Genomic DNA, 22,517 nt, shown 5'->3' on the forward strand with positions numbered 1-22,517 from the left:
ATTTTAAATGAATTAGCTGCCATAGAACAGGAGGAACATGGAATACATTTCGTGTCTGTTGGAAATTATTAACTTCATCAGAAGGAAGTCACAATGGGCGTCATTCGATCATTAATTATAAAAAAGTTAAATTATTTGGCACAGCTCCACAAAAGCTGAACTTCAAACCAAAACTTATTGTTGAGATGTTGGCACGCTATGAAACACAGTAAAAAACAATCATATTCTTCACCTGTGCACTTGCGGTTATTTCCGAAGGTTGGGTTTCACATCAAATCTCTTCCCACACTCGTGCAGATGAACAGCCACTCCCCAAAGTGAGATGGCGGGTGCACAGTGAGTCCAATTAACCACATGAATCCAGGCCAATTTTGAGATAAACTGACGGTTTCTCATCAGTGTCAACACGTTGATGTGTCAACAAATCCTCATAGATTTTTAGGCGCTTCCCACATTTAGTGCATTTAAAAGACTTTCCTCCGTGTGTACTTGCTGTTGTTCCAACCGTGAGGTGGATCAAGTGAATTCTGTCTCACACTCGAAACAGACGAATGGCCTCTTCATAGTCCAACTGTATTTATGTTCTGACAAGGCAGATTATCTGCTGAAGCCTTGTCCACACGTACAACACGTATACAGTTTCTCCACACTGTGAATGATGCTTTTCCTTTCCATGTTCATAAAGTGAATCATATTCAGGCCACAATCAACTGGACAACACCATCAGATGCTGAAGTGATATTTGGTTTTAAGACTTCGCACTGTAAAACTCTAATATTGCCCGGTAAATTAATTGTTAAATGAAACACAGAGGCATTGAAATTCCAGATAAAAAGACAATAAAATGCAAGAGAAGAAGTCGGCAATTCAACGTATACAGTCTGCTCTCAACATTCAGTGAGATTTTGGCTGATCTGATAATCCTCAGATTCACATTCCTGCAATATCACCTGACCTTTGAATCTCTTGGTGTTTAACATCTGTTTCTCCCAGTCTTGGATACACTGAGCAGGCAATTTCTACAGCTGTCTGCAGTAAATATTTACACATAATCAGTTGGCTCGAGGAGTACGAAATTGCTCCAAAACTCTCTTAAATCGGTGACGACTTACTCTGAGATTATGTTCTCTGGTCTTCAATTCTTAAACAAGGCGAATCATTCTCCCAGAAATTATCCGATCATACCCTTCAATATCTAATATATTTCACCAAAATCTTGTTTCATTCTTCTAGACTCAAATGATTACAGGAGCAATCTTCTCAATCCCATCTCCCGAGAATATCCTCCCATATCCAGGATGATTTGTGTTAAGATTACCTGAAATGCTTTTCCTCAAATAGGGGGACTAAAACTCTTCATATTAATCCAGCTGCGATCTGACTAATGCTATGTATACTTTGAAAAAAATACATGTCCTCATTCCATTTAAATAAAGTGAAAGAGATGATTTGACATCCCGAATATCTGCTGAAACTGGACGCGAGCTTTTCATATTTCATGTACAAGGAAACAAAATCATCTGTACGCTGAAGCTTTGTGCAGTGAATTTCCCCACTTAATATTCATCTCTGTAATTCTCCTGCCAAAACGCATAAAGTTTTTTTCCACTTAAAATGCTGCTGAGTTTTTGTCCACATGTTTATCTTGATTCTGTCCGTCCAAGATGTTGCTGTGTCACCCTCACTATTTGCATCCCCATCTATTTTGTGTCATCTCAAGCCTGACCAACAGTCCATTAACTTCTGTTATACAGGTGATTAGTATATGTTGTCAACAGCTGTGGCACCATTATTGTTGGCTATGGGAATCCGCAAGTTACAATTTACCGTCATGAAAAGGCCCTCATTAGCTCTCCTCTGAATTCATCCCCTAATCCTCGATTAATACATACCACCAACTGTGTGGGTTCATGCTTCTATGCTTGTGAAGTGGTATCATATAAAACACCGTTCTGAATAATTTTAGAAATTCAGATATTTTCCATTTACTGCATTTCCAATAATGTATCGTGTTTGTTACGATGTAAAAATTCTTCTAAAAATGTTCGATCTGATTTCTTCTTCACAAAGCTGTACTGAATCTACTTTATTCTGCAATGCATTTCTAATGCTCTATTATTCCAACTTAAATGACAGACTAGCACTTTCCCCATGACAGAATTAGATGTGAACCTGAGCTGAAGTTGTTAGGCTGGACACTCACCAGAGGTGACCATGGATGAGTAAATGTGTTCTGGGTCTGGTCAAAACGAAACAATATCAAATATCAGACAGACAACTGGGTTGAAATTAATTTCTAATAGGGACTTCAATAAGTTGCAAACCAGGAAGGCAAAGAGGGGATATGAAATAATCTAATCCAACTTGGTTGAAAATAATCCAAAGAGGGTCTACAAGTACATATCTAGCAAGAGAACCACTCGAGAAATAGTACTTTAAAGATCAAGGAGTTTGACGTTGCGTTTGAGCTCAGCAGATGGAAGAGACATTAAACGGATTTTTCACATCAGTTTTTACTGTGGATAAAGCGAGACCCAATGTTTACACTCCATGCATGGAGAGGACGATTCCTTTCCTAAATTATTTGACAAGGCATCAAAGAAATTGAGATTATGTGATGTTTATAGTGGCTGGATTGCATTCGAATCTGTGTGGCTTCATGCATCAAAGAGTCTCCATTTTCCCAGGAGTGGATTGTTAAGGGGAGACTGTGCAGGATTTCACTTGTCGGACTGCAGGATCGGAGGTCGAAAGACGACTTTATAGAGATTCATAAAGTCAGGAGTGCTCTCGATAAGGTGAACAGCAAAGGTCTTTATCCATTGGATACAGGAGTCCTGAACTCGTAACATTTACACGGAATGACAAGACATACTTTTCACACAGAGGATGGTTTGTATGTGAAACCAACTGCTAGAGTAACTGGCACGTGGAGGTGCGATGACATGCTTTGAAAGACATTTGGGGCATTTAGATGAAGAGAGAGTGTTTAGAGGGATTCAGACCAAATGCAAGCAAGATGGAATAGTTCAGTTTGGGAAATCTGTTCACCAACGATATGTTACACTGACGGAGGCTACAGAAATCATGGAAATAAATCGTGAAAAACACTTCATGTCACAGGAAAATAATTGTTGGAGGTATCAGAAAATGTAAAACGGACAAATCTCCAGACCCTGGTCTCGTGTACTTTTATGAAGGTGTTGTGAAGAAAAGAGTTAAAAAGCTTGCAAGGCGATGGCAAAACCTGTTCTGAACAAGGTAACAATGTGACATTGCTTCGAAACAGCCAGCAGAGCTGGATTGCCACCAGTTTAAATTATGAATCAAGATCCCAAATCAAAATCAGGTTTGAACTTAGCATTTTGATAATTTTAAAGCCAATGAAACAATCCAGTGTTTGGGGGCATAAAACAGCATGTTTTGAACAGCTAGTGCGAGGACTGCGTCAAAGACATCCAGCTCAAAAGATCCCAGAAATGTACCTACCTGAGGAATGTGGCAGAACATCGGTGATAACCTGGAAATAATCTACAAACAAAAATACACAAAAGGAGACACGGCAATGCTAAGTGGTTTAGAACAGTAATGTTTTTTTTTAAATCGTCATTGGGAAATTTTTATTCAGAATATTATTGTGGATTGGAAGGTAAAATTTGGTTTTAAGAGAAAGTAGTTGTAAATAGTTGTTAGTTTTCATGTTCTCTCTTAGACGTAAAGAATAAAGTTGGTACTTTTACTTTTAAATCGTGACCATTTGGCTACGCTTTGCCTCTCGAATTTTCAAGGATTACAGCACGGAGCAAATACCTTTCTGTGTTGCTGGTTTCAATTAGCATAGAGGTTTACACTGTGTCGGAACTTTATCCCAAAGCGTTGTGGGAGATAAGCGTGGAAATTGCAGGACTCCTTGCTAAAATAATTGCGTCATCTCTACATATGGGTAATATTCCAAATGACTGGACAGTGACGAACGTTGTTGAAGAACGGATACAAGGAAAAGACTGGGACCTACAGACTTGTGAGTTTGAAATTGCTGGTTCGCAAGTTTTTAGAGGTGGTTTTGGAAGACAGCATTTGCAGAGGCCAGAAAATATACGGCGTCATCAGCGTGGATTCGTGAGGTGCAAACTGTATCTCACAAATTTGTTTGAATTTTTGAACAAGTATGCCAGAGGATTGCTGAGGCAAGAACAATAGACAATGCTTATTTAGGCTTTAGGAAAGCGTTTTAACAGATTCCGCATGGAGTAAAGTTAGATCACATGGGGTTCACAGGGAGCCTACCAATTGTATACAAAATTCAATTAAGAACAAGAGAAAGAGTGAGGTTTTGGAGGATTGTTTGTCAGACTGGAGGCTTGTGACCAGCAGTGTTCCACGCGGATAAATACTGGCTGTTTTGTTTGTGACTTATGTAAATGTTTTAGATGACAATATGGAAGGGAGGGATCGTCAGTTTGTGGTTGACACCAACATGAGCGATATGCATATAATGAGATGACAGCAGAAGTTTTTGTGCATACACAAAGAACATTTAAAAGGCGTTTGGACAAATACATGGATAGCAAACGATTACAATGATATGGGCAAAGTGCAGAGAAATGTGGTTAATGTGGACTGGCATCATGATCAGTATGAACCAGTTTGCACCAAACGACCTCTTTCTGTGCTCCGAGACTCCATAACTCTCCATGGTGGTACAGTAGATAGAGAAGAAGGTTATCTAAGGTTATCTAAGATTAAAAGAGACATTGATCATTCAGGTATATGATCAAATGAATGGCAGAGAGAGTTTAAATTGGATACATGCAAGGTGCTGCATTTTGATTTATAAACTGATGTTGCAAATGTACAATTACAATTGAATAATGCTGCATAGTATACACGTGAATAGATCACGAAATTGACTTTGAAAGTCGTGTCACATATCGAAAGTTCCGTTAAAAATGCAGTTAGAATGTTTCCGTCATTGCTCATTGTTTTGTGTGTTGGAGTTGGGACGCCATGATGTGGTTGTACGAGATGTTGGTAAGGTCTCTTCTGGAGTACTCTGTCTAGTTTTGTGTGCCCTGTCATACTAAAAAGAATATTAAGCTGGAGAGCGTTCAGAAGAGATTTACCAGTATGTTGGAATGAAGAAATTGAGCTGTCAGGGGAGGTTTGATAGGCTGGGACTTCTTTCAAATGAGCATAGGAGGTTGATGTTAACCCTATAAAAGTTTTTGAAATCGTGAGGGGTACAGATTAGGTCAACAACAATTGTGCTTTTCTTCTTTGGGGGATTTATGCACGAGTGGACATATTTTTAAGGTGAGAGGAGAAATATTATAAAAAGGCATGAGGTGCACTTTGTTTTAATTTACACGGTATGTCTCCTGTGCAAAGGAAGCATTGAATTTGGATAAAGTTACAATGTTTAAAAGACAATTGAATAAGTGCATGATTAGGAAATGTGAGAAGAGATATGGAGCCAGTACACGCATTTGGATCTACGTAAGGTTCGTAACTGGTAGCATGGACTGTTTGGAATAGCGGTCTGTTTCAATTATGTCTGAGTCAATGACTCGATGTGATTGAAATTTACAGAATGATGAGAGGCTTGTGCAAAGCCAATGTGGAGAAGATGTTTCAACCACTATGACACACCAGAAACTGAGAGTACAGAGACAAAGTGAAGCGATAACAATTTGGAAATGAGACGAGGACATATACCTTCAGACCGAGTATGGTGATTCTATGGAGATAGTTGCTATAGAGGGCGAAAGGCGCCAAGTCAGTGAGCAAATGTCTGACACGGCAGCTCATTGGTCAGCACGGCTGCCTCGTAGCACAAGGGTCCCAGGTCGGATTCCAGCATTGAGCGACTGTTTGTGTGGAGATTGCACGTTCTCTCCATGCCTGTGCCGCATCACATGGCAAAATCGAGATCAGCGCATGCTTCCCCACGCAAACACTTCATCACTACCCACCAGCAACAAACATTCCCCGAACAGCACCTTCCCCTGCCACCGCAGGAATTGGAAATCCTGAGCCCACACCTCCCCAATACCTATGTCCAAGGCTCAAAAAAGCCTTCCATAAATTTGTCAGAGATTTACCTACACTTTACACATGTGATTTACTGTATACGTGACTCCTAATATGGTCTCCTCTACATTGGGGAGACAAGCCACCTACGTGCAGAATGCCCGTGCCAACAAATCGCACCTCTGACCACTTGAACAACCCCCTCCACTCGCCCAAGGACTTGAAGGTTCTGGGCCTCCTCCATTGCAAAGTCCAAACCACTGCACACTTGTCGGGAGAACGCTTCATCTTCGACCTTAGGACTATCCAACCTCACGGGATTAAGGTGAATTTGAACAATTTCCTCCTTACCCGTCCTCCCACATTATCCCAAATCCAAACTTCGAACTAGGAAACTCCCTCATGACCTGTCGAGCTACAACGTCGAGCTTCCTTCTCACTTATCCACTCCACCATCCTCTCTGACCTATCACATCATCCCCACATTCATCCAACTATCGCACTCTCAGCTCCCATGACCTTACCCACCCCCTTCCAATTATCTTACTACTGTCATGACTCAGAAGCCTCATTCCCGGTGAAGGGCTTTTGCTCCAAACGTCAATTCCCCAGTTCCTTGGATTCTGCTTGACCAGCTGTACATTTGCAGCACCACACTCGACAGCAATGATTTAACTCAATAACATTTGATTTCAGCCCCATGCTCACCAAAGACAGAATAACAAACAGTAAAGCGATAACTCAAATGAAAACAAGACAAGCAGATTCAAGGAAAATGGCCGCTGTATGGGCCTGTGAGTTCGAAGAAGCCTGAGGCTCTCTGCGGCTTCAATCACGGTCCATAAAACCACTTGTTTGGGGCTACAGTCCTGCACAGACCAATTATGAAACCTACAAACCTGTATATAGCTTGGTACGCTGCCCTCCCCTTCAAAGTTCACTCGGTCCCTGTGATGGTAGAGGCCAACATTTCTGTATGAAGATAACTTGTGGCGAGCATGTTCATAATCAACATTGTGCTCTTACTCCAGCATGCTGCCCAACGGCATGGTGATGTGACACTGTCAACAGTCAGCAAAGGGTGGACTGGTGGTACTGGGATGGAGAGGGGTCCATGACTAAACATGATATTATGGAAAGATAGAACCTCACTCTCTGTAAGTGTGAGTGACGGCGCGAGGGAGTTGTTAGGTTCGCTGGGTCATTGATCATTACTACTTTCTCACAGCGCTGAGGACCCAATTTCAACTTCATCCTCTGGCAATTATCTGTGCGGATTTTGCACATTCACACTGTGCTGCATGGAATTTCTTTTTTCCGGGCGCTTCAGGGTCCTCCGACAGTCCAAAGATGTGCAGGGTAGGTGCGTTGGCGAAGCTAAATTGACCTTAGTATTCAGGTTTATGTTGGTTAGATGCATTAGTCTGAGGTTAATCGAGAATATTAGGATATCAGAATTGCTCTTGCTGGTTTCCTCTTGGAGGCAAAGGTCCTGTTTGCGCACTTCTGTGATTCCTTAAAATGGAATTGTCGCGTATTCTTCGGTACAGGCTATGAGGGAGAATTGGGTAATGCCCCCCACAAAGCAGCATCTTCAGAAAAAGTGTCCATCACAAAATCTTTGTAGCAGTACTTGGAGAAGAAGCATAGGCTTTCTCAATATAAAAGTTGAGAAAAGAAATAAATTTGAAAAAAAACGACATTACAGTCTTTTTTTAAGCCATAAACTGCAAACTCTCCAAGTTGGGTTTTCTGCTAAAGTGTTCATACTTCCCCGCCGTGGTCATACGTCCCCACGTTTAGCAAAGATGCACCTTTTTCTACCAGCTGACTCCACTGCTGACTGCTGCTGCCGAACCTCAATGGTTATATTACATCTCACCAGTTCAATCATCCATCGCTGTCACGACCACATTCCTGGCTCATGCTCCGGCAATTCTGCTGCCATGCTCCGTTACTACGTCAGCTGTCACGCTGCAGAATCCAGTTGTAGACGTTAATGAAGCCGTGATTCTGTTGCCCGTGAACATCCGTCTCGTGGCCGACTGACAAAGTCCTGCAGGAAAATGCAATACCACCTCCACGACCAAGGTCCAAAGGCAAACCAGTATTCTCACCACGTCGAACGCACCCAGAAACCCGATAAAACATTTTAAAATCTGACATAATTATGTTCAACTCTCTTAATAACTTCCTCTCTGCCTCGGTCGTTAAAGTCCACCAGCCGTCTCCATAGGCAATTAGGTCTTGTCAATAAATGCCAACACAGCCAAAGATGCCCATATTCAAAGAATGAAAGTTTTAAAACACCCTTCATGATATCTGCATTAACTCAAATCCATGCACCTTATCATTCTCACTTTTAATTTTTCCATATTTTCACAAAGGCTACCCACAACTTCTCGCTGCCAAAGCCATAAACTGTGTAGCCACTTCGCTAACCTCCCTCCCTCGATCTCAGATTTTCACAATAAAATACTCCTTAAAAAACCAAGCACATTTTCTAATCTTCATTGTAACACGTTACATGACTGGGGTCAAAAAGTTGGGTTTCTAAAGCGATATTTATGTCATGAAATGGTAATTGAATTGGCACTTTTTAACATTAATTATATTTGTACATGGAAATATTCTCTGGAATGATTATTCTCTTCCGTCAAACTGCCGCTACCTGACATATCTCCAAGTCATATATCATATTTGGCAAGTAATCCTGTTGTGTATATGTTCCCTCATTCCATTTCAAACAGGCACTGCACATTCTAACAATTACTTCTGCATGGACACCGTTCAGTCTGTGCTGCTGTCACTGTTGCTGCGTGGACTTACACCAGTCTCACCAAACCATTCGAACCATCAAACCATTTGGATCAATCAGACACCGTGGTTGTGAGATCAATTCTCATGTACCACTTTTAAATGGCAATGACCAGACAGTGTTCGAGTATCAGTCTGAGGAGAAGAATACATACAGTAGCGAGGAAAACGGACATTTTATTTTGGAAAAGAGCAATTGATGTTGCTTTCTGTGATATCTATGTCATTTTGTTCCTTGAGATGCAGATTTTTGTTCGGCGTTCCGCCATTCACGGTACAGCAGCGATGCGAAAAGGAAAGAAGTGAATTCCGAGGATAGTTTCTGTGCTGAAGAGCTTCAGTTAAGAGGTGAGATGAGACACCTTGGGGTTGTATTTTCTGAGGAAGAGGGATAACATGAGGAGACATGATTAAGCAGTACCAAATAATGAGGGGTATGGACACGGTAGACAGAAAGAAACGCTTTCTATTGGTGGATGACTTCATTCACCAGGGTGCCATATATTTCAGGTAAGAGTTAAAAAGGTTTGTGTAGATGTGCAGAAAATTTTTATCAGCCACCAAGTGGTTGAATCTGGACCGCAATGTCGGCAGAGGCAGGAGAGGCAGAAAAAATCACAACCTTCAGAAGCAATCAGGTCAGTTTTTAATGATAAGGCACACAGGACAAAATGATGGAAAGTGGAATGAGGAGAGCCAAGCAGTTGTTATTGACAAGAGCACGCACAGTGAACAGGCGCCCCACCGGATGTACTGAGTTGTTTGTTGGTGAGTATCTTTGCCTATTCCGCGGGAATCAGAGTTTCAATTTCATACCGGTGAAGACCGTCTTGGAGCTTCAAGGTTTGTGGAAAGATTTGGCCCCATGGAAGCTGGTGCAGTTATTATAGGTGTGTTCTGTCGACCTGCGAATTTGGCTTTCAGACATTTCCTCCCACTAGTTGGATCATAACAATAGATTTATGTAAATTAGTTGTCACTGGTTTTGACGCACATCACAGTCATTTCACTATTTCAGTCATTTTCATATCTCCTAGCATTATGGCCTATGGGAACTTCTCAAAGAAAACAATTACCATTCGCACATAGTCAGGAAATGTTCAGCTCTAAAACCTAATTCAGATAGTCAATAGAGGTAAGAATAAAACAAAACCAACACAATACTGACATTCTTGGAGAAAGAGGTAGTTAAACCATGGCAGAAACTTCATTTGTGGGTGGTACGGTGGCACAGTGGTTAGCACTGCATCCTCACAGCGCTAGACACCCGTGTTCAAATTGCCGCCTCAGGCGACTCTCTGAGTGGAGTTTGCACATTCTCCCTGTGTTTGCGTGGGTTTCCTCAGGCTTTCTGGTTTCCTCCCACAATCCAAAAATGTGCAGGTTAGGTGAATTGGCCATGGTAAATTGCCCGTAGTCGTAGGTAAAGGGGTGCATGTGGGGGAGTGGGTCTGGGTGGCTTGCGCTTCGGCGGGTCGGTGTGGATTTGTTGGGACGAAGGGCCTGTTTCCAGACTGTAATCTAATCTAATCTAATAAACCATGACAGAAACTTCATTCAGGATAAAAGTATCAAACAGATTCAATGGATGAACTTTGCCTCAGTTGGCACGAAAAGGTAACTTCAGCCAAAGAGACATGTAAAACAGTTTTCAGATAGAAAAGCACAGCACGGAAATCCGAACTGTGGAGTTTACCAGTTAAAAATCTTGAAATAATTCATTTGCTTACAACTTCGTAATCTAATGCTGGAGCTGGCATTTGAAACCAGAAGCACTGTGGTCAGAGCAAACGCTCTCAGTTGAGGAAATACCCAGGAATCAGGATGATGTCACTGAGCAATTGCCTGTGCGTGATAACATCTCCCACAGGAATACACAGCATTTGGGTATGCGCAAACAGGTGATCATCATAAAGAATGTAAAGAATGCGTCTGTGGAGAAATCTAAAAGGAGAATTATCAGAACAGTGAAAAAAATACATGTAAGTTCAGGGTGGAGAAGTTGAAGTTGTTCTGCACAGAGCAAAGAAGATTGAGGTCTGATTTGTTAAAGGTACAGAGATTTTAATCCATTTAGGAAGTTAGATGAAGAGCAGCTGTTCCCTTTACATAGGAAACAAATTTATGATATTATGCAAGAATTACTGCGAGTCAGAAGGAAGAACTTTTATGTTGCTTTTGTCTTAGCGAATAAAGTGGCATAATTTTATCTTGATACGGAACTTGGTTTCCGTGTTCGAATCTGTATCTCGTCTTCTAACATGCTGTAAGATAATTTTCCAAAGGTCATCTTAGTCAGTCGGGGACTGAAGTTCAGAAAAGAAAAAGGATTCCTGCTATTTGGAGCTCGCTAAATTTAAATTCTCCCCACCTGACTCCATGTAAAACAAGTTATTAGCTCAACTTCAGTCAGTCCAAGTGAGACATTCACAAAACCAGCAAATAAAATCATCCACACCGCTTGTGTTCAATAATCAGCACCCTGCGATGCGGTAAATTTTCTTGACAAAGAAAGTATATTTGTCCTCATGAAGATTCCTTACACCCTCTATCTGCCCACCCATTCAATATGCTCCTTGCTAATCTGATAAATTTAACCATTACTCTCCTGCTGTTCCACCATAATTCGAGGGAAACTTGATCCGAATCACAACATCATATATTCACTTTCAATTTCGGATGTTTAGGTTACCTTAACGTCCTGAACAAGACTGCAGGAAATTGCATCGCATGGAAAAAGAAAAGATTTTTAAAAGACCCAACAAGAAAGTTAAACGACTGCAGAGTCAGACAAGTGAGAAATGTTAGAGGACAATAATATTAAACCCATTTCCCAATGCAAAGGTGCTTCTACACGAGCTCAGTCGTTTTAAAATATTTATTTATAGTTGAGAAAATTCCCTGGGGCAGATTCCTCAATCCACAAACATGTGTGCTGCCGAAATCAATTTCAATTAAGATTAAAATAGCTCAGGATCCTTTCACTTAACGCAATGCTCCCTGCGCCTTTTCAATTGAAGTGTCTCGGGTTAAGGTTAGACCTCGCAGCCCCTTCTTCCAATTCTCCCTGCTCCTTGTGAACAGAGTTGTTCCAGATGGGTTTGGAGCTCCCAGCCTCGGCGTTTCACGCGCTTCTTTTACCTCATTGAAGGATTGCATGATCACGGACTTCGTCAGTGGCAGATAGAGTCGAGATCCACTCCCAATTTTCGATTGGATCGTCGCCAGTCCACCACTCAGTTTCTCAGATTCTAAACCTGGGAACTGGTGTGATGTGCTAAAGTAACGAAGTGAAACTACGTTGTTATTGAAACCTGCATTTCAACAATATTAGTACACTATCGCCTGTACATTTCATCCTTTATAGAAATCTATCAAATTCAGTCTTCAACATTCTCAATGCTGGAATCTCCACAGCCACTGGGGACATCGAAGATGACGATTCAATCCAATCTCAGTGGCTTTTCCTGTTATACATGTGGTGCTGTTCCTCGTCTATTTCTGCCGTTGCATTTATTTCTATTTGTGTTGTGCTTTTTAATGTGATCGTATAGTGGTTCGTCCTCTGCATTGTGGCCGAAGCGACCTCCACTTAAATCTGAGTATCAGTTATGCACAATTGTTCCGTGTTACTCCCAATAACCTGTGCAAAACAAATGCAGAAAAGAAATAATGAATTTTTAAGGTGAAATTACTCTGTAAATTGATTGTTTTATTGGTTCAAACCGCCACTGTCTGCACCTAATCTCAGAGATTTTTCTGAACCCTGGCGTCCCACGTGACAGATGAGGATGCAAAACGTGGTGGATGTCAGAGCTAATTGAGCCTGCAGATTACTCGTGCGTGCTCTTATCAAAAACAACTGCTGGATTATCCTCATCACATTTCCCACTTTCCTTCCCTCCTCCCACATCACTGGACCATTGCACAAATTAACATTCACGTTCACATTGGCACTGTTAAGTTTGTGCTGCAGCTGTCACTCTTGTTCGGTGAACCTGCTCCAATATTACCATCAGGACCTTTCAGACACTGAATGTGCAATCAGATAATGTGGTTGGGTTGTCAAACCTCATGTATACTGTTTTATTTGCATGGACCAGAGATCATTGGAGAATTGGGTTCATGAAAAGGACACAGAATAGTACGGAGTGAAAAATACGTTATTGGAAAGGACCAGTGTCCCACATTTATGTCAAGTCAACATTCGTCACTCGCCAGAGAATTGTGTACAATTCGGCAATTCACATTATCGAAGCGATATGACAGCCGTGGAAACGGTGCAGAAGTGATTTGCTAATATATTATCTGGATTGAAGAACTTCCGCTATTGAAGATTTTAGACAGACTGGCGTTGCTCTTCTGAGAGCAGGGGAGATTGAGAGGAGACAGTATTTAGATGTACTAAAGAATGAGAGGCATCGTTTGGGTACACCCAACTGAAGTTTTCCCTATAATGGAGGGATAATTCACCAGGGAGCCAGAGATTTAAGATAACAGTCACAAAGGTCCAAGTACGAGTGGTTCGAATGTGGAACTCACTGTCTCCAAGTGTTGGAGCGGCAACAATGCTCATTACCTTGAGATATTCAGATGTGAATTTGTAATGCTCAAGGCAAACAACGTTAAATGATGGAAATGGGATGATGATAATCCAGCAGTTGTTTTTGACAAGAGCACGCACGAGTAGCCTGCAGGCTCAATTAGCTCTGACATCCACCACGTTTTGCATCCTCATCTGTCACGTGGGACGCCAGGGTTCATTTTCTCGCTGGGGAGTTACTGACACTTTCAGGGTTTCAAGGTTTGCGTAAAGATTTGTAGTTCTGGTGAAAGGTGCAGATGGTGTGGGGATGTTCGGTGGTTTTGTGAAATTGGTTTTCAGCCGTTTTCTCCTGTTTCTCGGTGACATCCTCAAGACTGATAAGAGTCTTTTGAAGCGCTGCTGTCCTATAGCGTTTCGAATTGGTTTGATTTCCTTCCCACTGCTTTCAGTTGCCGGTTTTAGTCGTTCGTTGCATGTCCTGGTATGTTAGGTCCAGGTCAACATGTTTATTGATGGAGTCATTGGATGAGTCTCGTCATTTCAGAAATTCTCTGGCTGCCCTCTGTTTAGCTTGTCCTATTATTGCTGTGTTGTCCCAGTCGAATTTGTTGTCGTCATCATCTCTGTGCATTGCTACTGCGGTACAGCTTGTTGTGGTGTTTAATGGATCAGCCAGAAATGCTTTGCAGCAATAGATATTCCCACAGCTTCCTTAGCTTCCAACGCTAAGAGGACATGCCATGACCCAACACACCACGCACTCTATCTTATATATAAAAAAATGTCTCGGAACACACAGCCACACTCCTCTGACCACTCGGATTCATGAGAGAACATAAACCGAAAGCCACGTTCAGACAAGAACTCACCAGAACAATGGACCCAATACCCATCACGTGCAGGACAAATAATGTTGCACGTAGAGACTGCAGGAAACATTATATACGACAGACAACTCACGACACGCAGTCATGAAGATCAACTTAACACTAAACACCACTGCCAGGTGTCCTCAGGAGGTTCACTTATTACACTGAGTGTTATTGAATCCACGGCTGAAAGCTCGCATTACGTGACAGTCTGCAGCAATGGAGAGTGTGTTCCTGGACATGTACAGCAGCTTTGGAGGCATTCAAGAAGCAGGACAGTGGACGTTTCTGGCATGAGCAAACCACCAGGCAAACGCCCAATACGTCGATTCTCTTGCGCCTCGGATGCTGCCTGACCTGATGTGTTTTGCAGCACCATACTCTCGACTCTGACTCCAGTATCTACAGTTCTCACTTTCCCCTCCATCTGCAGCCGTAGTTAGTTGCTTGTGTGATGGAACCGTTGCTACAACCAATGTAAAATTCAATTGCTGATTGAGAAATAAAACCAGGTCTGTAACCCAAAATAGGGTGTCTATTTTTTCTCAGGTGCTGTTTCTGGCACGGCCTCGGTGACTGTAATTATTTTGTAATTCTGGTTGTTTAATGTGTGCTTCTGAGATCGCACAGTTGCCAGTACTCTGAGAAGTTTCTGCAGCTATCTGAGTTCGCAACCTAGATGTTGTTGATGCGGTTTGATTTGTTCTTAATTTGTGCAACAGTAACACAGTGATGGATCAATCGATATTGCAAGAAGGCAGACAGGCGTGGGAAATATCGAGTTTCTTGTCACATTTGTGCAATGTTTAGAGATTACCTAGATTCAGGAGAAAAGAACGTTGAATTCTAAAGCCGGTGGTGTGAAGAACAGTCAGGGAAACAAGTCTCCAGCGGTGCAGTTTACAAGCGTTCTCACAGGAAGCACAATGCGAAATACAACGTACAAAAAATGAGGAAGACATATCCAGGACGACTGTAAACATGGGTGATCTGACTTCCACTCGCCAGCTTCCCCAATTCCCACTCCCAGCTCCATTGTAAACAAATTTTAGAGAGCCATAAGCGTCAGCGTTGTCCATTGGAATCACCCAAGCTTTTCTTCGTTTTCGATTAGGGTATTAGTTTCAGTATTTTTTTCCCCTGGGAAACCACCACTTCATTTTGAGCTTTCGGAAAGGAAACCAACCTTTTTGTTAGGGAACGAGTTAGATACGAAATTTTGTTTGTGTTGTACGTACAATTCCTCTCTGTCACACGTTTCTTCGACGTTATTTCGATTGTAATACCACTCTGTACCTCATAATCCTGATATGAAACTGCATCTGACAAGTTTTTTCCCCACTCACATGACCTATCCACATGCCTATGAAGATTCCCACGATCTCATCATAATATGCGTTCCCACTTGTGTGTATTGTCAGCAAATTTGGACAAAAGCAGAGCATCTGTGACAGGAATTGCATTTCACACGCATCTGCATGTGCCTTGCAATATGGCTGCAGGGCCGCAAGGTGGCTCACTGGTAAGCACTGCTGCCTCACAGTGCAAGAGGCACGGTTTGACTCCAAATGGGTCGACTGGAAGGTGCCTTGTTCAGGAGCAAAGGAAGAGTAATAGGGTAAGGAATGTTCTGTGAGGGTTTATCCCTGGATGGTCGGTGTGAATTTGTTGCATTGAATATCCAATTGCTCAACTGTAGGCATTCTGTAATCCCTAACTGTGTTGCTTTAGCACATTTACAGAGAGGGGGGAAACGTGAGAAAAAACTGTCATTACCCAGTGAGGGATTGATCCATTGTGTGACAACCAACCGATCCACCTGTGACTGAACTCGCTCCCATCTTCCCTACAATCGTAATGACAGTATACACCATTCTCGCGGATTTTCATGTGTTGCTTTGGACCAGCATCCTTTATCAAATGGACTTTACTGGAATATAAAGAGATGATAAAACACACGGGTGGAGATGACAGGAATCAAAATATGTCAGGAAGAATGGACAGCGTTTACTAGGAAACAAAGAAATGGAAAATAAGTTCACGAGGTACTGGGGAATAACGGTATTCGAAAAGACAAGGCGGAGTTTATTGGGATGGTGGAAGAGACGAACAGATCACGTGGCGTTAAATCAAGTAAAACTGAGTTGTGTGCATATGGAAATTTTCCAGATGATGTATGTTTGGTGAGAGTAAACAGGAGGGAAATTCCCTCATTCAGAGGGATCTATAACTGGACTTTCTAACATCAAAACCAATGAAGAAGGACAATGAAAATTTTGGAGCACGGTGTTTTGTTTTTCATTGTACAGTGACTGAAATCGAAAATGATTAGTTTTATTTGGAAAAACATTTCAGAAGCTGATTCTAAAATATTTGTAAAGACGCATGCAGCCACACAATGAGTGAATTTCACTGGGCGGCCGGTATGTGTACACGTTAGGTGCACACTCTCTAATTGGTTAGCGTTAATTGGAAAGAAACCTCATATCACCTGCAACAGAGTATGACGAAGATTCGAAAGAGCTGTTTGTGAGGAAAGGTTTAGCAACTTGTTGTATGTGAACTTCGATAAATGTTAACATAACTGAGCTGTTTGTGTCAGCTCAGCATTAAAGGGAAGCCTGTTAGCTCAGTCTGTTGCAGAACTGGTTTATGATCTAAAGTGATGCCAACAGTGTGACATTAATTCTCTCAATGTCAGAGATTATCATCAGGTTCTTCATCTCCCCATTCACCTCACCCTTTATACAATAGCGACAAAGTGAAATTATATTACAGTGAGTTGGAACTGACCTGTCATTGGAATGCACCATTTTTCTTATCTGTTGCCTTGCACGTGTTGCTGCAATCACAGAGATGGAAGTAAGTCGATTTGCTGCTCACCCATGTCCCCCAAAAGTATCCAGTGACAAGATTCGAAAAATGCTCTGTAAGAATCCTGTAATCTTCATAGCAGTACTTAAAAAAACTTTATCATTTCGATTCCAGCATTTCTTACAGCACTTAAATTGTCCAGTTAGATAAATCTAAAACTTTTTGGATTGTATTAATGGCCTGTGCCAGGTTGCAGCAAAATCAGTAATACGAAACGAGCTAAACATCCTTTCCAGAATATAACGCAGCGCAGGATTAGAGATATGACAAACGTCATCGACTTCAAACGTCACCTATGTACCTCGATTGGGAGATGGATATTGAGTCAGGCTGTATTTCTGGCTAGTCGTAAGTAACTGATGTATTTCCCAAGAACAGAACAATCCACAAAATTTTAAATTGTTTTTTAAAGAATAAATGCCCTTCAACTCAACGTTCTTTTGCAACTTTTAAATATATATGCATACACACATACATGCAAGCGCGTACACATATATATATGTGTGTATGTGTGTGTGTGGGGGTTTGTGTCCGTGTGTGAGTGTGTACATGTGGAGAACATTAGGAATGGATGATCGGCCATTTGAATGTCCTTCCTCTAGAATGTGAGAGGTAAGATTCTTCATTAAAGTCACTGATATCCGCATCTGCAGGAAATGCACGCAACTCCAGCTCCTCGGCAGCTGCATTAGGGAACTGGAGCTGGATGTCAGATCATTCAGGTGTCTGAGGGGAATTGACAGGAGGTATAGGGAGGCACTAATACTTCATTTCCAAGAAAAAGGTCGATGGCAGAACAGGCAGACAGGCAGATAGTGCAGGCATCCCCTGTGGCCATGTCCCTCAGTAATAAGTATACCATATTTGCTAATTTGGGGGCAATGACTTATGAGAGGTAAGCCATGGTGTCCAGGTCTCTGGCACAGTGTTGGTCCCTTTTGCTCAGAGGGTATGTGAGAGAGGAGGAGAGCATTAGTCGCTGGGGACTCCATATTGAGGAGCACAGATTACAGATTCTTTGGGTACAGGGGAGACTCATGATTGGTGAGTTGTCTCCCAGCGACCAGGGTTTGTGATGTTTCACATCGTGTTTTCAGGATCCTTAAGGTGGAGGGGGAGCAGCTCCAAGACATGGTCCACACATGCACCAAAAACATAGGTAGGAAAAGAGATGAGGATGTATGGTAGAAACTCAGGGATCTAGGGTGGCATCTTATATCTAGATCACACAGTGTTGTCCTCTCTGATTTGTTACCCATGCCACATCGTAGTGAGCTGAAGAATATGGAGAGAGCAGTTGAACACGTGGTTACAAGGATGGTACAGAAGGGTGGGATTCGGATACCTGGATAGTTGACCCTCATTCTGGAGTCGGTGTAATCTCGATAACCAGATGATCTTCACCTGAACCATAAGGGTATCAATATCCTGAGGGGATAATTTGCTAATGGTATTCAGGACGGTTTAAACGGATTCAGCAGCAGAGTGGGAACCTGAATTATAGTCCCAGCTTGCAGAAGGTTGTGAGTGATTAGGTCATAAATAGCTTTTCAGGTTTGCAAGAGTGTACTGGCAAGGATGAAGTTGATTTTAAAGTGTGCCTATATCAACGCCAGGAGCATCTGGGATAAGGTAGGCATCATGGGTTATTACCAGGGACTTCGATGTTATGCCCATTTCAGAGACATCAGTGGAGCACTGAAAGGAATGGTTGTTCCTGTTATCTCAGTTTCGATTTTTCTGTAAGAACATGAAGGTGGTTTCAGAGGGGGAGATGTGGCATTATTAGTAAAAGACTGTAATATGGCAGCAGAAAGAATATTTGGTGAGGACTCTACTGAATTTGCTGAGCTAGAATGGGCTGAGATTAGAAGCAGAAAAGGAGAGGTCACCACAGAAATGTTCTCGACATGTGTAAGAAAAGATTGAGAAGATGATCCTGCATAGGAACGAAAGTAACAGGGTAGCTGTTTTGGGAATCTTTAGCTTTCCAAATATTGATTGAACATGATAACGTTTGAGTACCTCTGATCTGCCAGTTTTTGTTGAATGCATGTTTAAGAGTTTCCTGACACGGCATGCAGACAGGCCAACAAGAGCAAAGCCGCATTGGATTTGGTATTGGGTAATAACCCAAGCCAGCTGTTCGATTTGGAGGTAAGTGAGCACTTTGGTAATAATGACCACAATTCGGTTATGTTTATTTAGTGATTGATAGGAATAGGTATATATCGCAGAGCATGAGGTATTGCTGGGCGAAAGGCCATTATGATGCGATTAGGCAAGAGTTAGGATGCACTGGATGGAGAAAGTAACTGCAGGGATTGTGAGCAACTGAAATATGGAGCCTGTTCAGGGAAGAGCTACTGCATGTCTTTGATAAGTATGTATGCGTCATGCAGGAAATTTGAGGTTGAGACAAGGAGGTGGGTTTGCTGAAGAAGAGGAATGTCTTCTCAAGAGTGGGAAGGAGGCGTATGTAAACATGATATGTGATTGCTGAGGTCGGCTGATTGAGAATTAAAAGCTAGCCAGCAAGGCCCTGAAGAGAGAGCTACTGAGAGCTAAGAGGGGACATGAGAAGTCTTTTGCTGGCAGGATCAATGAAAACCTTAAAGCTTTCTATTGGTAATTAAACAATAAAATACTGTCTAGGATATGATTAGGGTCCGTCAAAAACGGCAGTAGGAGGTTGAAAGCGGAGTCCAGGAATAGGAGAGACGCTGAAAGTATATATTTTCATCATATCACAAACGAAAACGCCAATGCTGTCGAAGCGAATATTGAGATGCAACCTATTAGAATAAACGAAATTGATATTCATAAAGAGGAGTTGCTAGCAATTCTTGAAAAACTGAAAATAGATCACTGACAGTGTGGAAACAGGCCCTTCAAGTCCACACCGACCCACAACCCTAATACTATGGGCAATTTAGCACGGCCAATTCACTGAAACTGCATATCGTTGGATTGGGGGAGCAAACTGGAGCACCTGGACAAAACCCACGCAGACACGGGGCAAATGTTCAGACACCACACATTCAGTCGTCTGAGGCGGGACTTAAATCATGGTTTGTGGCACTGTGAGGCAGCAGTGCTAACCACTGTTCCACCGTTCCACCCATGGTTTTGCCCCCTGGGCTTGATGGAATGTATCTGAGGATTCTATGCAAATCGTGGGAGGAGATTGCAGAACTTTTGAATATGAACTTTATTTCGTCAGTGTTTATGTGATTAGTGCGAGAAGACTCGAGTTGAGCAAAAAATGTCCACTTCTTCACGAAGGGGAGTCGAGACAACGCTGGCAATTATAGGACAGTGAGCCTTAGCTTCCTTGTAGGTCAAGTGTTGGGAAAGGTGATGAGAGAGAGGATTTATGATCATCTAAAAAGGAAGAAGTTGATTCGCGATAGTAAACACAATTTTGTGAACAGTAGGTTGTGTCTCACAAACCTTATTGAGCTCTTTGAGAAGGTGAGCAAACAGGTGGATGAGAGTTAAGTGGTTGATGTGGTGGAGACGGTTTTCAGTAAGGTAATGTCGGCTGCTGCAAAAAATACAGAGACTTTGGATTGAGGGTAATTTAGCGGTTTGGATCAGAAATTGGCTCGCTGAATGCAGACAGAGTGAGGTAGTTCATGGGAAATGCACATCCTGGAGTTGAGTTACTCATGGTTTACCGTTTTGGATCCACTGCTGTTTTTTATTTTTATAAATGACCTGGATTACGGCTTAGAATTATGGATTAGTTAATTTGCAGATGACTACAAACTCGATGGAGTTGTCAACAGTGACAACGTCTGCTGAAATGTACAGAGGGACATGGAAAATCTGCAGTGCTGAGCTCGGAGGTGGCAAATGGAGTTTAATGTGGAAAAGGGTGAGATCATTTACTTTGGAAGGAGCAAGAATAATACAGAGTTCTTGGCTATTTGTAATATTCTTGGAAGTTTAGATGAGCAGATAGATCTTGGTGCCTATGTACATTAAACTCTGAAAGTTACCACCGACGTTGATACGTTTGTTTGCAAGACGCACGGTGTCTTAGTTTTCACTGGGAGAGGGATTGAGTTTCAGATCCAAGTGATCACCTTGCAGCTCCAGAAATTCCCTGGTGTGGCCGCACTTGTAGAGTTACGTGCAGTTCTTGTCGCCACATTATAGGAAGGATGTGAAAGCATTGGAACGGGTGCAGAGGAGATTTGCTAGGACGTTGCCTCCTTCAGATTTGTATCACAGGTCGGTGCAACATGAGGGCCAAAGAAACTTTACTGCGGTGTAATATTCGATGTTTTAACTGTTTTTCAGCTTGGAGTTGTTGTCATCTATGGTTGCTATCAGTAAAACCAACACCTGGCGAGAATGGAAAGTGCAACTGCGTCAGCTCACGGACTTCCATTCTGCCGTGCAAGTGCACCAAACCGATGAATTGCACCACTGGAGTTGCCGTGTAGTGATGACTAACGGCTCCTGATCTTAACACTGGGCCCCTCAACACGATTGCTCAATTTTTGCTGTGGCTCTGGAATGAAACACTGCGCAGAGGAGGTTATACTGATGATGGATCATCGGTTATGAAGAATCAGGTTCAGGAAAATGACAGAGAAAAATGTAGTGAAAATAGTCATTATTGAATACGGTGTACATTTACCGTGGCTTCCTGCGCTGATCACAGGCAATATTATGTCGCCAGAGTACTGGGAGTTTCCTTCGATCGGCTTCAATTTATCAGGGAATTCGTTTCACTGATACTTCACAACTTCCCTTGGAATGTTCCTACGGCACAATGACCCACACAACGTCAACAATCTCTAGGATTGCTACATCCAGCAGCATGTGGCATTTTAAAATATAAATAGTGAAGATTGAATAATGCTATGCAAGGGCAAATTGAATGTCAGTTTAGTTAGTAAAGTCGCAAGAATCCAGAGTAAGGATTCAAAATGTGAGAAATTCATTTCCATTACCTTGGCTACAAATCCAACCCAGCAAAGGGGAAATCTGTCCCTGAACCGCAGCATCCATGTAATCTTTTGCTCCATGTGTCCACTTGGAAATCTATGTGAAGGATGGTACGGCCTGACAGAGAACTTTGAAAATCCTCCTCTGTTTGATCTAAAGCTGAACCAGGAGCTATCTATTCCAGCTGAAACGGCAGGGAGGTGGATTCGGGACCAAAATATTCCTTGGTGTCGATTCACATTGTCCTCATTGTGATTGTTTATAAACCTGGGCCAGAAATGGTACTGACAGAAAGGAGCAGAAGGAGACCATTCTTTACACCGCTCTTGCCTGGAACGACTTTCGAAATCATCATGGCTGATACAACTTTTAAAATCTTTTTCCAGCCTATCCACATCATCGTGTTGCCTACTGACTAA

Source organism: Chiloscyllium punctatum, chromosome 46 (genome assembly GCF_047496795.1).
Source record: "Chiloscyllium punctatum isolate Juve2018m chromosome 46, sChiPun1.3, whole genome shotgun sequence".
Lineage (NCBI taxonomy): Eukaryota > Metazoa > Chordata > Chondrichthyes > Orectolobiformes > Hemiscylliidae > Chiloscyllium > Chiloscyllium punctatum.